This window comes from Herpailurus yagouaroundi, unplaced genomic scaffold (genome assembly GCF_014898765.1).
Source record: "Herpailurus yagouaroundi ecotype Mexico unplaced genomic scaffold, PumYag 182, whole genome shotgun sequence".
NCBI lineage: Eukaryota > Metazoa > Chordata > Mammalia > Carnivora > Felidae > Herpailurus > Herpailurus yagouaroundi.
In genome coordinates, this window is record NW_024412413.1 from 53,800,250 (window position 1) to 53,818,177 (window position 17,928).

Below are 17,928 nucleotides of genomic sequence, written 5' to 3' on the forward strand. Positions count from 1 at the left end.
TCCCCAATATCTCCCGCACACGGTGGCTTGGGCCAAGGTAGAAGCTGTGGAAGTAGTTAAAAGTGGTTAAATTCAGGTTATATTTTGAGCAGAAAGCCAATATTTGGTGATATCAACTGGATGTAGTATGTAAAAGAAAGAGAGGAGTCAAGGCTGGTACTAAGGCTTTTACCCTGAGCAACTACAGGTGTGGAGTTCCAGTTACGTGATAGGGGGAAGACTATGGGAGGGGCCAAGCAGGCATTCAGACTTAACTTGAGATGTCTATAAAGCACCCAAGTGAGAGAGAGTGGATATATGAATTGGAGCTTCAAGGGAAAGATCTGTGCTCTTTAAGTTTGGAAATCATCAGTATACAAATGCTATTTAAAGCCATGAGACTAGACAAAATCTCCAAGGGGTATATATAAATAAATAAGAGGAGAGGTCCAAGGACTGAGACCTTGGGCACTTTGACTCCAACATGGGCACTCCAACAATCACAAGGAATGACCTGTGTGGTAGGAGGTACAGTTGGGGGACAACCAGGAATGCAGTTCTTGGTGTCCAGAAAGTTATACAAGGAAGTGTTTCAAGAGGGACAGAGTGATCTCTCCCAGGGAGGTTCACTGGCTTTAAGAAAGTGAAGGCCACTGACACCCTTGATTAAAATGTTTTAAAGAATAGTGGGAGCAAAAACCTCTTTGGAGTAAGGGTAAATGGAAATGGGAGGACAGACCTCCGAGTGTGAACAACTCTTTAAAGGAGTTTTGGTGTAAACACGAGCAGAGAAATGACACAGTAACTAGAGAAGAATCAAAAAAGATTTTGTTTGTTTTTTGGTATTTGTTTTAAAGATGGGAGCTATTGCAGAATTTTGGTATTAATAAGAATGATCTAGCAGAGAGGGGCGAATTGATGAACCTTTACAAAGAACCTGAATGAAGGGTGCCTGGTGGCTCAGTCGGTTGACTACCCAACTCTTGAGTTCAGCTCAGGTCATGATCTTGCAGCTTGTAAGTTCAAGCCCCGCATCAGGGCTCTGTGTCTCCACTGCAACGGCAGTGTGGAGTGTGCTTGGTATTCTCTCTCTCCCTTTCTCTCTGTTCCTCTCCCACGTGTGCTCTCTCTTTCTCTCTCTCTCTCTCTCTCTCTCTCTCTCTCTCCCTCCCTCAGAATAAATAAACTTAAAAAAAAGAAAGAAAGAACCTGAATGAAGTTCTAATTACATGACAATTAAGAAGTGTCCTTGTGAAGCTGAGGATTGATGGGAATCTAGGAGACAAGTGGAAGGAAGGGGCTCAGGGATGCAGACGGTAACAAGACGGAGAATGCAATATGGGCACAGGCAGCTGGGCAGGCGAAGAGATTCTCTAACTCCTCCTCATTCTTTAGTACAGTAGGAAGCTGGGCCATCAGATGACAGTGAGGAGATGGAGGTGATGGAAGATTGAGGTGAGAGGAGATGTGAAGTAATTGCCTAAGACAGTGCTTCTTGAACTCCTTTTATTAATATATACATATATATATAAAACGCAGCTTCTTTCATTATATGTATGTTTATTTATTTTTGAGAGAGAGGGAAACAGAGAATCTGAAGCAGGCTCCAGGCTCTGAGCTGTCAGCACAGAGCCCAGTGCGGGGCTCAAACCCATGAACTGTGAGATCACGTCCTGAGCCCAAGTAGGACACTTAACCAACTGAGCCACCCAAGTGTCCCTCTTGAACTTTTTAAAAAGTTTTTTATTTATTTTTGAGACAGAGAGTGCCAGTGGGAAAGGGGCAGAGAGAGAGAGGGACAGAGGTTCTGAAGCAGGCTCTGCCCTGCCGTGCACCAAACCCTATGCAGCTGAACTCATAGGTCAGACCAGAAGGTCATGACCTGAGCTGAACTCAGCCGCTCAACCCACCAGATGATCCTGAACTTTAAAAAAAATTTTTTTTTCAACATTTATTTATTTTTGGGACAGAGAGAGACAGAGCATGAACGGGGGAGGGGCAGAGAGAGAGGGAGACACAGAATGGGAAACAGGCTCCAGGCTCTGAGCCATCAGCCCAGAGCCCGACGCGGGGCTGGAACTCACGGACCGCGAGATCGTGACCTGGCTGAAGTCAGACGCTTAACCGACTGCGCCACCCAGGCGCCCCTGAACTTTTTTTTTTTTTTTCAATGCAAAGTACCTTCTATATCCTAACCCAGCACATGTATATGTAAATGTAGGTATATATATAACTGAAACAAGTGTTTCATGAAATAATATGTATCCTTATTATGTGCTATTAAGTTCTATTCTGTTCACTATATGCTGACTAATTTGGATGTAAATTTTTAAAAATTAAAAATAAAATTTAAAAACAAAGTTCTATTCTGTTCCAACCTGTTTTGTTTTTTTAATGCACAACGTGAAAAAACACTGGCCGAGAAAAATGGGAGAAAGAATGGGCCAGGGAGAGGCAGTAGGGCTGCAGGCAGCAGGAAAGGCCAGTGTGAGGTTACTGGGGGTGCGTTTCATATGTGCCCCGGGGGTCATGGCTGCAGAGTTTCATCCAGTCATGTTTACCTGCAAGGAGGCAGGTGTGGAGCAGGCAGCGAATTAGGTAAGCTAGGATTGGGGTTTTCCAAGCACCTGTGATGAAAGATGAAGCAAGGGGGCTACTGTGATGTCAAAGCATGGAATCCAGGCCAAGTATGGCTGTAAAATGAGGTCATGAGGGAGAGCGAGAGAAGGAAAAAAGCTGGTCAGATCAGTGGATTGAAGGTCTTGCGGGGCTTGGAAAAGTGAGGGCGTCAGAGACGTTGAGCTAGAGAGGCTGTGGTTGTAGAGAAGTGGGTGCTTGAAACTGCGGTTAAGGTAAGAAAATCGGTTTGGTCAACACAGGGCCAGTATGACCGTGGGAGTGAGGACTGAAGTAAGGAAACAGACAAGATCCTGGGAGAAGAGGAGGTTAAGAAACCAAGAGCCCAGAGTGTTGAAAGGATCATTTATCTGAATACTGAAATAACCAAAAATTGTTACAGGAGTTTTAAGAAGACAATGGCAGTAAGCCAGGAGCTAAAAATATGAAAGAAATGAGGAGGAGGGACGGAAGTGGATGATGAAGCAAGTGGGGGTTGTAGAACAGTTTGATGGTAAGGATTTCAAAGATGGGAGTTTTCAGGGAGTGGAAGGAGAATGGTCGACAGGGCACAGACAGGCCCCTCCAAGCCCCCTGGTAAGAGTGCATGGAGGGAATGTGAGAGAGGCAGGGAAGCAGGGTCCTCACACAAGAGCCAGCTTTCAACTGAGCAAAAAAGGAAAGAGACTATTCAGAGAAGTAGAGGGCCTAGGAAATCTGCAGATGACAGATTCTGAGCTCCAAGAGCACAGCAAAGTTTTCCAAAGTGGGAAGGGGTGAGAAGTGGGCCTGGTTAGCAGGTGTACAGAACCATATGACCACGAGCATCTAGGTCAGTGGCTCAAGGAAGAAAACTGAATAAATCAAATAATTTGATTCAGATACACTGCATTTACACGAATGCCAGTTCTTTTAAACTACTTGATAGAGAAAACTGCTTTGATTCTGTTCTCCTTTAGAAGCATGTCACCAAAGTTGACAGTTACATTACATACTCTACCACCTATGGCCTCTCATTCTCTTTTAAACAGATTTTTCTCATTCTTTAACACTCTTTCAGCCAGAAATAAGTGCAATAAATTTAACAATCTAGGTGAAGTTCACAGGAGAAACTTTTCACTTAACACTGACTCAAAGACCAAATGATTTAAATTTTCTATTATTAGGAAGTTGTTAATCAAACAAACAAATGCCAAACGAACAAGGTTGAAGTTTGGCGCCAATTAATATGTATCAGAGAAAAATCTAAACATATGACGGGTTCCCGTATAACCACCTAATATTCACGTGACGATATAGATGCATTCATTCCTGAATTTTCCAATTCTTCTGTCATATACCGTCAACAAATGCAACATGGGCTCCACCAACTGGACACTTCATATTACTTCAGTGTGACCCTTTAACAATGGAAAACAGTTTTCATTCATTCAATATTATTATTTATTGGGAAATATTATTTATTGATTGTCTTCTATGTTCCAGGTACTCTTCTAGATCCCTGAGATACAATAGTAAACACAAAAGATATTAAAAATCTCTGTCTTGATGAAGACTATATTTTAGTGTATAACATTTCTTATTTTGTCCACCACAATAAACTACAGGCCAAATCTGTGTAATGGATACCTTGGATAAGGCCGAACCTTCAGACTTTTAGAATTTGATGAATAAAAGCCTCAAGGGCCTTTTAATTAAAAGTTAGCATGGGGCGCCTGGGTGGCTCAGTCGGTTAAGCATCCAACTTGGGCTTAGGTCATGATTTCGCGGTCCGTGAGTTCGAGCCCTGCGTCGAGCTCTGTGCTGACCGCTCAGAGCCTGGAGCCTGTTTCAGATTCTGTGTCTCCCTCTCTCTCTGCCCCTCCCCATTCATGCTCTGTCTCTCTCTGTCGCAAAAATAAATAAAAACGTTAAAAAAAAAAATTAAAAAAAAAAAAAAAAAGAGTCCAACTCTTGCTTTCAGTTCAGGTCATGATCTCATTATTCGTGAGCTCAACCCCCACATCAGGCTCTGCACTGACAGTTGGAAGCCCGCCTGGGATTTTCTCTCCCTCTTTCTGTTCCTCCCCTACTTGTGCCCCTCTCTCTTACAAAAAAAAAAAAAAATTAAGTTACCAAAAGTTTTTGTTTTTTTGGAAATAGAAACATTAACTCACCTCAAAGCAAAGTGTTCTATATGGCAACAAAAACACACATCCTGTGTATCCACTATCTCTGGCATTCTTTTTAGATAGTTTTATGAACTTACTATATATTCATCATTTTAAAAATTTTAGGTATTTTCACTTTGCAAAATGGTATCATGCTGTATGTGATTGGGGGATGACTTCCTTTTTCGTTTCATGTTATATTGCTAAAATTATTTATGGTGCAAATGTGCCATAGTTCATTTCATCCTTCCACTGATGAGCATTTAGGTCCTTTCCAGGTTTTTCTTTAAAAAAATGTTTTTTAGTGTTTTTATTTATTTTTGAGACAGAGAGAGACAGAGCATGAGCAGGGGAGGGGCAGAGAGAGAGTGAGACACAGAATCTGAAGCAGGCTCCAGGCTCTGAGCTGTCAGCACAGAGCCCGACGTGAAGCTTGAACTCACGGACTGCAAGATCATGACCTGAGCTGAAGTCACACGCTTCACCGATGGAGCCACCCAGGCGCCCCTCCAGGTTCTTCTTATTGTAAATAGTAGTGCCATGAGCATACTGTACATGTTCCAAGGTTATGTATTAGTGACGTTCTTAGCTATACACCTTTTGAATTGCTGAGTCACAGGGTATGTAAATGTTCAACATTTGGAGATAATGATGAGCTGTTGTTTAGAGTGACGGCAACAAATTATGTTCCCTCCAGCCATTTATAATGGATCATTTGAAATAAATCCTTGATATTTACAGATTTTTTTTTAATTTACAGATTTTTAAATGTGACAGTTAAACAGATAGAAAATGGTGCCTCACTGTGGTCTTGATCAGCACCATTAATGAGGCCAAATATGTATGTCATCATGGCCTTATAAGCCACGTATAAATGCTCTTGGGTGCAACATTTCTTTGTTTTCCTCCATTCTTATGTTATGTCATGTATGCTTTCCTTTTTATTTGTAAAAATTCCCAACTTCGTCTTTAATTCTTTATTTTAAAATAATTTAAACTTACAGAAAAGTTGAGAGAAAAATATAAAGCATTTCTATCCATATTCTTCACCCACCCCGTAGCTGTTAACATTCTATCATTTACATTATTCTCATTTTCTTCTCTGTCCTCGTGTGTGTGTGTGTGTGATCTTTTTCTCTAAACCATTTCAGAGAGTAACTTTCAAAAAACCCATTATTCATCAATACTTTACTATGCATTTCTTTTTTTTTAATTTTTTTACACATTTATTTATTATTGAGAGGCATTGAGAGACAGAGCATGAACATGGGAGGGGCAGAGAGAGGAGGAGACACAGAATCTGAAGCGGGCTCCAGGCTCTGAGCTGTCAGCACAGAGCCTGACGCAGGGATCGAACTCACAAACCCCAAAATCATGACCTGAGCCAAAGTCAGACACTTAACCGACTGAGCCACCCAGGCACCCCAGTATGCATTTCTTAAAAACAAATAGTCTCCTACACAACAAATACAACCACTGAAACTGAGAGGATAGCATTACTATAACACCACCACCAAAACCACACACTCCATTAAATTTTGCTAGTTGTGCCAACAGTGTCTTTCATGCTGCATGTTGTTGTTGTGTCTCCTTAGCCTCTGATCTGGAACAGTTCCTCAGTCTTTTGTCTTTCATGACCTTGACACTTCTGAGAAGTACAGGCCAGTTACTTTCTAGAACGTCCTTCATTTTGGATCTGTCTAGTGTTTCCTCACAATTACCTCTAGGTTATACATTTGGGGCCAGGAGACCACAGAAGTGATTCTGTGTCATTCTCAGTGCATCCTATATAGAGGTACATGATGTTGATTTGTCACATTATTGGTGAAGTTAACTTTCATTAATTGATGTATTTTGTGTCTGCCAAATTTCTCTCTTATAAATTTATATAAGTATTTTGAACATATAATAATATCTAATCAATAAGCATTTGATGGTACTTTGACACCATGTAGATATCTAGCCCACGAGCATCCCTATACTGTCACCTTACTGCCTTAATCATAGCTTCCCGTTAAGTTCTGAAACCTGATACTTCAGAAGTATCTTGGCTATTTTTGACCCTTTTCTCTCCCATATAAGTTGTGAAATTAGTTTAGCAAGTTCCATAATTTTGATTGGAACGGTTCTGAACCTATAATTCAAGTTGCAGAGTATTGGCATCTTTATGATGCTGTCTTCCTTCCCATAACATGGTAAGTCTCTCCATTTATTCAGGTTCTCTTTTACATCTCTTAATAAAATTTAAAAATTTTCCATATGGAGATCTTGGAGAAATTCCTGAAAACATTTGAACAATGGGTTTTGAGAGATGGAGAGCTGAGATTTGGACAGAAAAAGAAAGGATATAAAAGTATAATCTTCACCTCACACTGGAATTGAGCCTACACGGAACTGGGCTTGGTTCAGCTCAACTTGGAAGTGAATATTGAAGTCACATCTGTACATGAGGAGTATTGAAGATTTATGGTGAAATGTGTTTGACTTTAGATACTTCAAATAGAGTTGAAGCATCTGCCACTTCCTCCTCTGCTCCTGAGGACCTGAGACCAGTGTTCAGCCTTCCCTCTTGAGAAGTCACTAGACACTAACATGAATAGAGATACTGTTAAGATCCAGGAGAAACCCAAGAAAGAAGAAGGACCGAGGGCCAGAACCTCTGTTCTTCTATGTGAAAGATCAGTGTTCTGTGGAAAAGGATGGCAGCATTGAGCAATGAGGATGGTGGAAGGAAACCATGAGAAGGATTATGGGAGGAGATATTCAAGATATTCAGGATATTCAGGAAACTAGGCAACATCCAGAAGGAAAGTCCCTTGAGTAGGTATTGAGAAAGTGATGGACCACTGTTCCAGAAATAGACCACTGTCACCAACCCACCCCACTGTGAATTACCAGTCAGAGGGGTGTCCCAATCAGCAGGTAGCCACCAAGACAAAGAGATCATGAAGCAAAATCCCCTGGTTTCTGCTACTGACACCAAAGCCAGAGTGGCAAAATAAGATTTATGCAACATGGAAAGGAGATTTGCTAGTAAGTTATAAATTCAATAGTTTAATGGCAGTTTAATATCCCAACAAGATGCAAGAGCACAGCGTCCAAGAGAGTGCTATTCCACAAGGGCCAACACCATATGGTCCCTCATGATTTGGCTTGATTCAGGTATAGACATCAGAATACTAGGGAAATCAGTGGGCTCATCACCCCATGACACTCTTGAGAGTTGGTCATCAGGAGTTGGTAGTCATTATTCCTGGCAAGAGCAGTTCAATAAGATTTAGTGAGCAGATAAAGAGTGTTAACTCATGAAAATCAAAATGCCTACCAAGATTCATGCCCTTTGTGAAGATCCACCATGACTAGGTCACAGAAATAAACCAGGGGAGTTCCACGGGCAGGGCCTCACTTACCTCAGAAAACAGTTCTGGTGTCACTCCCTCCCTAGACAGGTAAACAATCAAAGGTCAAAAATGATTATTTCATTAGCCTGAAATTTTGAAAGTGCTAATAACTTTCCAGTAAAATTTGATAATACATGCTTGAAATGTCAAATATTAAGTCATGTAGCTTTCTGATGAGCTTTTCAACAGAATTTAGCTGAAAAATACATGCCAGGTAACTAAATATGTTTGACCAATTACATAAACCAATTAAAGGCTGCCACGATGGTTTTGCTTTTGAGTGGTATATAGGTAATTTTCTTTGACAGAAATTAGATGTGGAACTAGTTTTCCATGGAGGCAAATTCATGACAGCTCTCCTACACATCTCTACCATAGTTATTACCTTATTCTGCCAGTAACCCACTTTGTAATGTGTGGAAGAATGCAATTTACTTACGTGTTTAGATTTAGAAACTGTGAGTTATGTTATTTAATTTAAGCTTGTCAAACACAACTGCAATACGGAGATATCAATTATAGCAACTATCCTTACCATCAGAAGTTAAACCGAGATATTATAGTCAGTGGGGGTGGGGGAATGAGATTTAAGTAAGGAAAGGAAAAAATAAGAAATCCCAATGAATTTAATCTGAGTAGTTGAAAGATCTGAAATGATTGACAATAGAGCCAACTGATGAAATATTTCCACCTTCTGGTCATCAAATTTTTTGACATTTTGCAATTATTTATGTTTTACAAAATGTGATGTCCATGCATGTAAAGAAATTAAGATGTATTTTTAAACACATAAGAATATATGCTGTATACACTTGATAATATTATCTCCTTGGACCATGGGTGAGAAAGCTCAGAATATGTAACACATAGGAATCTCACTTGAGACCTTTATCTTTAGCTTAGTAAATTCAGCTAATAACCTTTGTATACCCCTATTCACATACATACACACACACACACACACACACACACACACACACACACACACACACACTTTAAACATTTCAAGGCTTAGAAAGTATACTATATATGTTGAACTTGGATAAACTTGGATAGGCAAAGGTTGCTTCATTTTCATTTACCCAAAGGCACTTTCCCTTAGTAGGCAACTTACAATTCTGATTTCGTATTGTTCCATTTTCAGAGGCTTCCATTTGCTCTTTCGTGAAACAAATAAAAATGTTCTATGACCCGGGTGCCTGTGTGACTCAGTTAAGTCTCTGACTCTTGATTTGGGTTCAGGTCATGATGGGGTTCAAGCCCAGTGTTGGGCTCTGCACTGGCAGTGGTGTGGAGCCTGCTTGGGATTTTCTGTCTCTGTCTCTGTCTCTCTCTGCCCCTCCCCTGCTCTCACACACTAGCTCTCTCTGTCTCAAAATAAATGAACTTAAAAAAAATGTTCTATGGCCTCCAACTTCCCATTTAACCACCACATTCTTCCCTCCATGTCTGTCATCTTACGCAGGTTCATGGTGAAAAAGAGCAGGGACAACCTGGGATCAAACCCCAGCTCGGCTGCTGCTTAGCTGAGTGGTGCCTGTACCTCGCTTTCCTCTCCATGTATCTGTCTTTCAGAGTGGTCGTGTGGATATGAAATACTACATGTACAGAACACTAGTAAGTACAGCTATTCTCTTCATCACATGAGTTCTGTCCTCTGTGGATGTAATGCTGCCTCTCTCCAGCTGTATTGTTTTCTTTGCTAACTAAACAATTTGGCCTTTCCTTCTGACATGTTGCTCTCACAACCCATTTACATCTGCTATGTGACCAAATGTGCCATGAGGCTCTTTATTTTAAATTAGTAATTCTCCTTAATTGTTTCATATGTGACCTGAATTTTATTTATTTTTAATTAAAATTTTTTATTAAATTTTTTAACTTAAAAAAATTTTTAATTTTCTTTTTTTATCATTAAAAAAATTTTTTTTAACATTCATTTATTCTTGAGAGAGAGAGAGCATGAGTGAGGGAGGGGCAGAGAGAGGGAGACACAGAATCCGAAGCAGACTCCAAACTCCGAGCTGTCAGCACAGAGCCCGACGCGGGGCCCGAACCCATGAACTGGGGTCCGAACCCACGAACCGTGAGATCGTGACCTGAGCTGAAGTAGGATGCTTAACCGACTGAGCCACCCAGGTGTTTCTTTTTTAATTTTTTTCTATGATGCTAAAGGGTACAGACCATGTTTTCGATTTGTTTGGTTCTGTTCTTTCATTGAAACATAGGTGATGGTGAGATGTGCTCTGTGTGTGAGGCAGGCAAAACTTATATTCTGTCATGTGTCTGTGCTATTAGTGGAGAATATTCAATTCTACTGTAGCCAACAGGAAAAAGCTAGTAGCATGGATAAGACTCATACAATGTGTTAAATAACAATAGCAAGTAAACAAGTGGCTTGCAAGACATGAGTAGAATTCAAAAGATGTGCTGTTAAGAATTCAAAAGATAAGCTTCCGGGCTGGCAATCTGGAAGACACGTTAAAGACAGAGTGAATGAAATACATAATTTTTAAAAAATATTTATTTTTGAAAGAGAGAGACAGCACATGCACACAAGCAGGGGAAGGGAAGAAAAAAGTGGGGGTGGGGTGGGGGAAGAGGATCCAAAGCAGGCTCTGTGCTGACATCAGAGACCACGATGCAGGGTGTGAACTCACAAACTGGGAGATCGTGACCTGAGCTGAAGTCGGACACTTAACCAACAGAACAACCCGGGCACCCCCGTGATATTTTAAAAGAGAGACTCAAGAGTGTTTACTCATAAAGAGAAAATAAGGGAAGGACCAAAGCAAAAGGTACAAACCAAGCCCCCTTCAGACTGACACATGTCATCTCTAAATGGGTCGGCCATTGGGAACCCATAGTGGCTTTGCATACATTCTGCCTAAGAGATAAAGGTCACGGCTGTGCAGCAAACGAGTGAGTGAACTACAGCTGTGGCCAGGCATCCTGGCCACTGTGTGTCGACTCCAGACACTTTGAGCTCGCTAAGCCCCCTTGTTCAAACTCGGCGCCAGTCTTTGGAATCACCCCATCATGAGGAGAACTGATGCGACAGAGTTGAGAAGCACTGGGATAAAGAAAGGAGAGAAGGAAAGGGAAAGGACACTGAAAGAACTGTGTGATACGGGATTCAGTCGTGTGGTCCTTCTACTCTATCCTAGGTGTATAAACTTACCCCAGATCTCTGTTCCTTGCTACTGGGTAGACGTTTTATATTGATCCAACAACCCCTGTAACGTGAGCACTTGATTTAGTCTGTGAGACTTTCTGCTCTGGCCCCTGGGAGTGTCTGGCTGGAGTGCACTAGACTCCATTACTGCCTCCGAGTAGTTTCCCACATGACATATTTTCCTTGGCACCAGACTTTCTTTTGAGAGACGAACCTGTTGGTATTCCTCTACAAATCCATCAAATTGGTATTATGTTGCACAAGAGAGCAATAAAAGCTTTTTCCCTGCATTTTTCTGGTGAAAGAAGCTCGATACCTTGTTAGTGTTTGAAGAACTAGTAATTTCATATGAAATTGCAGCCTTTCCTTCCAAGCGATTGCTAAAAGCTACATTTCCTGCTGCTACCTGGTCTCCTTTTATTTTATCATCACGGGGTTTAGGGTTGTTTGCGGGTTTTTTTTTTTTTTTAAATAATTCTCAGCACACCAGTGGTGGCCATTATCCTGTCTAGGCTAGAGACAGAGCCACCCCCAAAATCAGCAGAAACCCAAGTTCATAGGGACAGTGGCTACGGCCAGCACCTGAAGACCGCCCCTGCCCAGCCACATTCTTTTTCTCTCTTCTCCTCCTCCGCCTTCCCTTTTCAGCTTCTTGCATTTTTTACCACAACCCTCTATTTCCCATCTCAGGAACCACATGTAAATCCACTTGAGGCTCTACTCCGAATTCTCTCTCTGCTCTAAAAACTGAGGTTTTTTTCACTAGGCCAAGTTTGCCTCCTGGGCCTCCCAGAAAATGAGATCTCCCCTGGGAGATTCTCAGTCCTTTGTGTACCCAAGCCCCTGGCAGACTGGCCTCACTACTCAGGCAGGGCTGTATTAATCTGAATGCCACTGGTAGACAAGTCTTACCTCAAGCACCAACCTTTTACCATACGTTCGTAAAATGAAGTCTTAAGACTCAGGGGGAAAGCCTTGTAACAGGCTTATTCTGTTTGGAGAAGGAGTCAGGGGAAATTGTGGTCTTTTTCCCCTCATGTCCTTCTAGTTCCCACGGTCTTACTCCGGGCTCTCTCTGGCAACGAACACCATCTTGTGTTTCCTTCAACAGAGCTTGAAGGAAAATCTCCGGTTCTTCAGAATGAAATAGCTACAAATTTTTTAAAAAGAGAAATCTTTCAGGGCAGCCTGGCTGGCTCAGTCAGTTGAACGTCTGACTTCGGCTCAGGTCATCATCACACAGTTCCTGAGTTTGAGCCCCGCATCACGCTCTGTGCTGACAGCTCGGAGCCTGGAGCCTGCTTTGGATTCTGTGTCTCCCTCTCTCTCTCTGCTCCTCCCCCACTCGCTCTCTCTCTCTCTCTCTCAAGAATAAATAAAACATTAAAAAAGAGTGAGAAAGAGACAGAAGTGTTTCTCCTGCTAATACCACCTGCCAGAAAAGGGTGAGGGAGAAACACCAGTCATTCCACAATCAACCTGAAGTATAAAGAACCAAGGTTTACGTTTCTTGTACGAATGTAAAGACAAGCTTTATACTTCCTACCATCCCTCTGCGTCAGCAACCAACCAACCAACTAATCAACGAGCAAATAAACTGGCAAACAACAAATGGCATGCACTGGATCCTGAAACTGGGAAGCCCGGGGGAAGGGAGGCCCTTGACCTGATCTCATAAGCGCTCTTGCTCCGTTTTTCCACCGTCCTCCCGGCTCTCCTCTCTTCTGGGTATGGACTCGGTCTTCAGGCTAGCTACTCTCAGAACAAGATGGCTGCCCCCAGCAACCAGACCTGCAAGCTTCCCTGTTCACTTCCGGAGGAGTAACCCTGCTCACTCGGGGAGGGCAGTGCAAGACAAAAGTTGAGAGCTTCACACGGATTGGACCACCCCCTGACAAGGATAAAAACTATGCACTGATTGGCTTCCACCAGGGGTCCCTCAACCAACCCCTGTGGCATGGAAGATGAGATTCCCCGCTAGGGATAGGCAGCTGGAGGTGTAGGCCGTTGCACCAAAACTGAAGGGCTGCTCTACAGAAGGAACAGCCGCTTCCCAAAGAAAAATTTGAATACTATTAGGAGGATGAAAGAAAGGGAATGGATGGAGTATAGGCAACAAACCGTGTGTGCTGCACCCACGAGGTAAAATCTTTCACGGCATGTAGGTGCTCCATAGATCTCTAATAAATGTGTTGTTTCATGAAATTTTATCAGCTTGTTTACCGTAAGTCCACTATGTGCTTACTGAAAGTTATTGAAAGTCACTTATCTCCTGTTGCCTTATGGCAACACTAAGCACTTCAGTGATAAGATGGAGTCAGTTCAGAGACATGAACACAATCCTGCCCCCTGCTCCTCAAATGCAAACTGTTAAGAATGACTATTTAATGTTTTGATTTAACTACTGGCTGTTGAATTCAAAGACCTGCCACTCACTTAAGAACAAGGTATTTCAGCAACTCTCAATACCTTTCTCGCTTAATCTTATTTCCATGCTGTGTTCCTTTCAAAGTTAATTTCCTGCTCTAATACCACGTGATGCAGCCTTCCCAAATTCATTTCTGAGTGTTTTCCACATTTCAAGCACACTTTTCTATCAGAGCCAAGTAGAATCAAAACTCAGGGGATATGGCCTTTTATTGTTTCATTATCATTCAACGAATCTTTCCCAGCAGTCCTCTGGGGTCTCTGCTGTATCTTTTGCCAGCTGCCGAGCAAAGGGTCTCAGTATGTTATTTTGTACTACTACTCTCTGCTCAGTTATAATGCAGGGTTGGATCAGAATATCTGCAATTTGAATTCTAGTTCCTTGACTAATTCACCATGTTTACACACATCAAAACTTCTTTCTCCGGAGAGCACGCAGCTAACTTTTAGCGTGTAGCTTCTGCCTCAATAGTAAAAGCAATGTGATTTCACAACTGGTTCCAGATACATGGTTAGAACCAGTTTTCTCTAAGGTGGCCAAAGGTTTATGATCGCCCTTGCAAACAAGACCTGTTTGAACTATAACATCTGACAGGAGCTGACTGCTAATTTCAGTTTCTTGTAAGAGCTGGGGTAGAGGTCAGGGGACAGGGATAGAAAATGTGTATTAAAACGTACCTAGAGGGCACGTGCTTGGCTCAGTCGGTTAAGCGTCTGACTCTTGATTTTGGCTCAAATCATGATCTCGGAGTTTGTGAGTTTAGGCCCACATCAGGCTCTGTGCTGACAGTTCAGAGCCTGCTTGGGATCCTCTCCCTCCCTCTCTCTCTGCCCCTCACCTGTACCCTCACTCTCTCTCTTTCTCTCAAAATAAGTAAACTTAAATTTTTTTCTTTAATAAAATTTTTTTTAATTTTTTTTAATGTTTATTTATTTTTGAGAGAGACAGAGACAGAAACAGAGACAGAGCATGTGTGGCAGAGGAGCAGAGAGCAAGGGAGACACAGAATCCAAAGCGGGCGCCAGGTTCTGAGCTGTCAGCACAGAGCCCACGCGAGGCTTAAACCCATGAACCGTGAGATCACGACCTGAGCCGAAATCAAGAGTTAGATGCTTAACCACTTAACTGACTCAGCCACCCAGGTGCCCCAGTTGAAGAAATTGTTTAAAATGTAAATTGAGCTATGGCATCCCATGGCTAAATCCCTTCAAAGGCTCACTCGTTCTGCAGCAGTGGTTCTCAGACTGTTCAACTTGCAGACCAGGATAATTGCTTTTTCATATTATAACTTACCAATGAAGATGCCAAATTTGCATGCTAAAGAAGGACAACAACAAAAAACCTATCAAAATCCTTTGATAAAAACAAAAGGATAATTTAAAACTACACACGCAATGTAATCCCAGGAAAATGGACAGTCACTTCCATTGAATAAATTTAGCTTTGTGGAAAAATTCTATACATCCTCAAAGCAGTGAGAATTTGGCCTCACATTGGCTCCAGTCTGCAGAGTCTACATGGGCAAGGCATCTGTGAGCAGGCTCCTGACTTCAGCCTCAGCCTCAGCCTTACCAGCCTACACTCCAGCAACTCTTCACTGCGCGTAGTTCACCCACCCACCACCACCCTCTCCTTTGCTTAAGCTGCCTGCATGGTTGTGTATAGATGGACTATGCCTCCCACGGCCATGCCACTCCTTTACTTGGCTTTGTGCATCCTGCAGCACTTACAACAGGAGTTCCATCCTTGAGAACCACTTTCTTACTCCTTACATCCTCATCCCTAGAGATGAGTTTAATTCAATAACACCCTGTGCAAATCAGTACCGTTATTCTGAGCATATTTATCTACATTGTGCCTGGCATAATTATCTGCCTTTTCACCTTTCCTCCACTAGATGGCAGTCTAGAAGCCAGTGGCCATGTTGGTGTGTTTTCACTTTCAGGCCCACATTACCGAGCACAGTGACTTTCAGTATAACAAGGGCATTCAAAAATGACTAAAAAACGAAGTCAATAGATAGCTATATTTCAAAGAAATATGTGATGAGGAGAAATCTAATTGTGAAGCCATTTTTAATTCTTCAAAAGAAAGGTAACGTATAAATTAATTGATCATATTTCTATTTCAGCCTTCTTGAGGTAGATGGCGCCACCTTACAAAAGTAGGACAATCGCCTTGGGGTTTTTTTGTTTTTCTGTTTTTTTCTTTCCCTCCCACATCTCATTTTACTAACTCAAGAGGTCAGTCAAGTCTCTGCCTATTCCCTCACCCACAGGTATCTTGCCACCTGGAAAAGTTTAAAGATGGGAAAGTGGTGCTTATTGTTCTAGGAATTTCACGGTCAAAAAAATATTTACAGATGCTAAACACATTTGTGTGTGCTGTGTGTGTTAATGCATGCCTAAGTGTAATGCTTATCCCTGAAGAAAGTGTCTTTAAAAACCATCTACTGACCACAGGATAATTATTATACCCCCGGTAGTAGTTACTGTTAAAACATGTGTGCATTTTGCTGAGAAAGAAAAAGAGGTTCCTTGCCAACACTTCTCCTATCTTTCTTTTTTCATGGCCTCAGAGCTCCACGGTGAAACTGAGGATTTCCAACTCTGCTAGCTGTGTCGGAGCAAGCGAACTGCACTAACGAGCATCGTGCCACAGTATTTCCAGCCCTCACAAATATGAGGGCATACCTGAAGGAAATGACTGAAGGCAAGGGCTCTGGAATCAGATGGCTTGAGTTTAAAGCTGCACTCTTTACTTGCTGGCCAAGTGACCTTGGACAATGTACTGAAATGACGTCTTCCTCAAAAACCGTATCTGGAAAACGGGGACAAATTAGTATGCCATTCATAAGGCTTTTGTGAGGATTCGATGACATAATCTATCCAAAGTATGTAACTTGCAAATGTATTACTTTCGTTACTTGCTCTTTTCCTGTCTCCCCATATGGGACTCCAGCCTCTTAAAGAATTCCACTTGCCACAAAAATGAAGTGCGATGGCCATTTAGCTGTCCCGAAATTGCCCTGTCTCTCTCCTCTGCTTTAACTCCTTGACAACCTATCCACCCCCTTCACCTCCCAGTGTCCTCCAGGTACCTCCACTGTCATGGGGGAGCCCCTTAGGTGCCAAACCTGATTTGAGAAAGTGATATGAAGTACCAAGACTTTGATCCTGGTACCCTAAGGTCTAACGGAGTTTTTGTAAAATAGCTCTTTCAGATGTCACTGATGATATACCATCAGCGCCACCCCACCCCCAGTGGATCCCACCCAGTCCATAAGGATTGGGCTAAGGACAAAGCTAAGGAAACAACACAAAGTATCTGGAATCAACCCTTGCTTCTGCCTTTCTAGGTCAAGCTAAAGGTACCAAGGGGTAAATTAACTCCTAGAACATTCTTTAGTTCCCTCAAAAAATGGACATAATTTTCTGGACATACCTCACATGTCTGAACCCAACTGCTGGTTGGTAAATACAGCTTTACTCAAGAGGCAATGCTCTCCCTTGATATAAGAACATTCTTCCTTGGTTATTCCAAGCCAAACTCTTTCAAACTACTTGGCAGCTCCATATTTTCAAAGAATTATAATAAAGACAAATAGGAAGGTTCTAGGTTGGTAGTTTGGAAACTAAATTCATTTTCCCACTGAAACAGTATCAGAAGAGGCAACTATGATCTCTCATATTCTAAGTCCTTGGTGAGTTCTCTTAAGGTCTGAGCCAAGTTCCTTGGTGGAAAAGATAAAAGAGGTAAGAGAAAACAGGGGTCATACCTCCTATCATGCAGATATTATTTCTTCTTGGGACTTGGGAAAAACCCCAGTCCTGGGCAGTGTGCTTCCCACTCACTACACAACCCACATACTCTCTCAGCCTCTCCCCTTGGGAGATTTCCCTTTGCAGGTTTCCCAAGGTTTTTTACTGTTACTTCTATTCGGGAAACCAGGGAAAATGTATGGTTTCTGTATACTTTTAAAGATATACAGTATGACTTGCTACTGATATTCCCCAGAAAGTCAGTGAACACAGATCTAAATCCTTTTCTCATTACACAATGCTGTCTTTATTAATTTTCCCACAAACTTTGTTCACCTGCCTCCAGACCTTGATTAGTTTGGGATATGTGGTTCCAAATCTCTCTCCTTTGGATAAAGAGGATCCTTTCCAGGGGCGG

General features: G+C 42.0%; 1 long non-coding RNA gene across 1 annotated transcript; it reads left to right on the top strand.

Annotated features, from left to right (window-relative positions):
• Nucleotides 1-2,496: 2,496 nt before the first annotated feature.
• LOC121040834 (uncharacterized) lies at nucleotides 2,497-16,650 on the top strand. Its single transcript, XR_005795467.1, has 2 exons — nucleotides 2,497-2,831; nucleotides 16,328-16,650. It is a non-coding gene; the product is annotated as an uncharacterized LOC121040834 (long non-coding RNA).
• Nucleotides 16,651-17,928: the final 1,278 nt, after the last annotated feature.